Source organism: Mesoplodon densirostris, chromosome 1 (genome assembly GCF_025265405.1).
Source record: "Mesoplodon densirostris isolate mMesDen1 chromosome 1, mMesDen1 primary haplotype, whole genome shotgun sequence".
NCBI classification, from domain to species: Eukaryota; Metazoa; Chordata; class Mammalia; order Artiodactyla; family Ziphiidae; genus Mesoplodon; species Mesoplodon densirostris.
Window position 1 is genome coordinate 19,126,102 of NC_082661.1, and position 4,238 is coordinate 19,130,339.

The 4,238-nt window shown below is 42.2% G+C and overlaps 1 pseudogene; it reads right to left on the reverse strand.

Annotated features, from left to right (window-relative positions):
- Window positions 1-930: 930 nt before the first annotated feature.
- On the reverse strand, window positions 931-3,201 carry LOC132492455 (cytoskeleton-associated protein 2-like; annotated as a pseudogene).
- Window positions 3,202-4,238: the final 1,037 nt, after the last annotated feature.

The following is a 4,238-nucleotide window of genomic DNA, read 5'->3' on the forward strand; positions in this document are numbered from 1 at the left end:
ACCCACGTCCCCTGCATCGGCAGGCGAACTCTCAACCACTGTGCCACTGGGGAAGCCCAAAACTACCTAATCTTTTACAATGACTAACTCCTTAATTGAAACTGTAGAGTTGGTAAAGGATGTATGCCATTTAAGTATTAGTTCAGAGACTTACAAAACAATTTTACTGGTGGTATTTATGTGTGGGAAGCAGAGACCTACTTACTGTGTATGACTATCATGTTTTAGGAGACATGAAGTTTTTATACAAGGGAGAAATCAATTTTAAGTATTAGTTATTTTAGAAATACTACCTAAACTAGGATGACATTTATGAAATATTATATATTCCTTCTCTAACTCCCTTCTATTAGTCTATAAACTATATCAAATGAAGTGATGGAAGTTAAAATTTTTAACATTTTAGATAGTCAAGTTAGAAAAGGAACTAAAGAAAGGAACTCAAATGTAAAGTTCTGAATGCCCACTAGGCACATTTTCTTGCTTCTAACAAAGTATCTTCTCGTAGAAATGGAGTATTAACTATCCCTCTTGGGGACCTCGGCTACAATAAAAAAGAAAGAGGCCAAGAGACCACAGATGCAGACTCACTGGCATTGCTGGAGAGTGACAATGAAGAACCAGGGGCAGAGTCCCAGGAACATAGGAGACCACAGCAGTCTGGGCTACTAGAATTGGGTGACAAAGCAAGCTAACTCTGTCTTGACAAAATTTACCTGTCTTAGAGAAAAAGTTGGTCTATTGAGATCGACAAGGTAGGATTAGCTTTCCGTCGCACAGAAGGCAACACCTGCTATAGAGTGGACATTAGTAAGTGCTGACTGCCGTCAATACTTAGGTACTTGGCAACTCCTGACCTAAGGGACATGCAAAGCAACAACAAACCAACCAACCAACTCAGAATAATATAACCCCACTCCTTTAAGAGCTTCACTTCTCTTCTGTCTTGTCAGTCTCCGAGTACATGCGGCACAGGGCTGCTCTGGGGCAGCACACAAAAGCGTCAGTTTCACTTTCCAACTCTGTTAACTGTTCCAGTGAAGACACACAAGGATAAAGGTCTTTTAACATATCTGGCAATTTAGAAGTCTTCTCTTGAAGACATCGAAAACGTCTAACTGGTGTGAGAAACTTTAGCTCTTTAAATGCAGAATTTGTTTAGTCAAACTGCATCTTCTTTTTCACACTTTGCAAGTATGGAGTAGTAGACACATTATATTTAATTAAGCAACCCACCCTAATTTCTGTATTGTGGGTTTTAACACCACTGGTTGGATCTTTTGTTTTGTTATCTTTCTCTTTTTTCACAACCTTGAAATACTACATTTGTAAGATGCTTATTTTCTATTTCCGGTTTTTCTGACCCCAGATTGACACTTATATCATCAATGGTGGCTTCTTGGATTTGTTCCTTGGTTGCACAAGACTCCCCAATATTTTCTCCAAATTTAACTTTTTCTTGACTCTTCATTGTCAGAATGTCAACAATTGCACATCGCATCTCTTCAGTAGGCTGAGCTCCTGCCAGAATGGCCTTCTCATAGATTGCAATACTATTTTCAATAGGACTCGTGAGTGGTTCAGTACGAGCAAGGCATATCCAATGCTTAACAAGTTTTTTGGCATCTGGAATATTTTGAATCAGGTCATTCAGTGTAACCAATACTTCTTCTTTTGGACATCCCTCGTTAATCAGGTTTAGGCATTCAGAAAATGTCTTGTTTACTTTTTCAGTAAACAATCGTTGTTCATCTTCTTCTGCCATGGTAGTCCAGAAGGACCCAATTGGCTTTTCATCTTGTGCTTCGGGCTCAGGCTGGGTAACCACTGAGTTCGGAGGCCTTTTCATCACTCTTCCTTTGCTAGCTTTCCACTCGCTCAGACGAGCCTTTCTCTCCGCAGTTTCTCTGCGCTGAGTCCATCTACTATCATTAGCTGCGTTCACCATGGTATGTCTGCACTGGTCAATGCTTTTTGACTTTTCTCTCAGTTTACTATTAGAAGATGAAGCAGGCCTGGCTACCATTTCAGATGTCATGCTTCTTGATAGTGTCTTATTTCTTTCTATGTCCTGAGAAGAACTGGTTTTGATAATAGACGAAACTGTATTTAACTGTAATAATTCTTTCTCTCGAGGTCCTTTCCAAACTGTAACACTGGCAGACATCCTACTGATGCCTTGTTTTGTGGTGTCCTGGTTATTACTGTGGTGACTTCTAATAGAAGGTCGCACAAGTTGACTGCTCTGAGATGTAGTGCTCACAAATTTAGTGGCAGTCGTCGTATGTGAGGCTTTATCACTTTTCACGGTTACACTGCTGGCGTCTACAGGCTGAGACTTTGTGGCTTTAGAAACAGTAGCTGAAAGTTTCTTCGTTGTTGCAGAGCTCATCTTTGACTTGAAGAGGTTTTCTATGAACAATTTGGCCACGATAAGATCCAAGCACAGGTTTCTTGGGCATGTTAGCACCTTGCTTTGGTTTTCTGTAGTCATTTGTTTCTATTTACTGTTTTTAAGGTGAAATGATTGGCTTAATGTCATATGTTGACTTTGGGGGTCATCTTTAATTGGTAACAACAGCAGAGTTTGATTATTATCCTCAAAATTAGGTGTATCAATTGCTGTAGTTGAATTGGTTAATTCATTAGAAGGTTTTAAAGGAATACAGTTCTCTTCCATTGTTATATTATTCTTTTTTTTCAATTTTTTTTTTTTTTCCCGTATGCAGGCCTCTCACTGTTGTGGCCTTTCCCATTGCAGAGCACAGGCTCCGGACGCTCAGGATCAGCGGCCATGGCTCACAGGCCCAGCCGCTCCACGGCATGTGGGATCTTCCCGGACCGGGGCACAAACCTGTGTCCCCTGCATTGGCAGGCAGACTCTCAACCACTGCGCCACCAGGGAAGCCCAATTGTTATATTATTCTTGATCCCAGTAGGTCTACCAACATTCTCTTAAGGCAAAAAAAATTCTGATAAATTTCAGAATTTTTGTCTCTTCTTGGATCTGGCCTTCAGATGTCTTCACCCTTTTGTCTCTACCACTGGATAATATCTGATTTTCCTGTTTTTATGCAAAAAAAAAGGTTTTCCTTTTAACAGATGCTCCTTGAGTTTTTGTCTTCTTTGCTCTCTGAATGTGGACTGGGCCATCTGACTTGGGAACAGCTGCAGGTCCTGGGGCACGGCTGGGGTGCTCATCACAGCTCCAGACTGGGGGAGCATCTCCAGCTTGACCACTGCAGACTCCCTCAAGCCGGCGCCACCACACACTCTCAAGTGAAGGTTTTGAAGGTGCCCATTCCTTTGGGATCTTATCCTCCCTTTCCTCATTCATGTGGCTAAGTCACCTTCACTAAGTTCCTCTGACTGCCTATCTAGAGGCGCTGCAGTAGTGGCAGTCAGCATCCCACTGTCAGCTATTACTGCACTATTTACATTGAATTTGAATTTTGCTCCTAGTATCTCCACTTGTTATTTCTTTGCTGCGCCTTCCTTTGGGTTGGCCAACTTCCTCTTTTGAGTATCCATTTTTGTCAAACATCCCATGGGTTTATCACCAAGAGACAAGGAGACAACATCACTCCAGGATTTGCTGGCTGTGAGTGAACTGAATTACATGTGCAGTGACCAATCACCACCAGCTTTTGAAAGATGTGAGTCGATTGGCCACTGACCATGGGACATATCTGTTATTGACTGATGAGCTGGTGGCAGAGTTTCTTCCTTATTCAATTTCCCACAGTTCGTATGCCATGGTAACTGAAAATGGAACTGTGTTGTTGGGGGACTGGTGTTGCTGCACTGTACCACATGGTACCTGAAATCTGTGTACTACGTTTCAGAACTGCGCAGAGTGAAGGCTGCCTGTGTGGTAATTCAGGACATATCCATTGACTGGCCACTCACTGTCAGTGTTTATTTCAGCTTTATACTTCTGAGACACCCCAGGCCAGCCCTTTACTTCCAGGTGGCTGTGAAGTAGGCAAAGCACAGCGTTCCATCAAATGCCCATTCCTGGATGATATACCTGGTCTCCAGCTTGAGCAAGGATGTATTTTAGCCTTGAGCCTGTGCAGTTGGCATGGACTGAAAACAGCTGTTAATTAGGGGGGTGATGTGCAGTGTAGCACTGCTGAGAAGCAAGAATGCCATGAACAAGTTTAATAAGCCAAATGACTACCCCCATGTCAATCAAAGATGGTAAAGGGAACAAATATGTAGTCTACAGGTTTTCC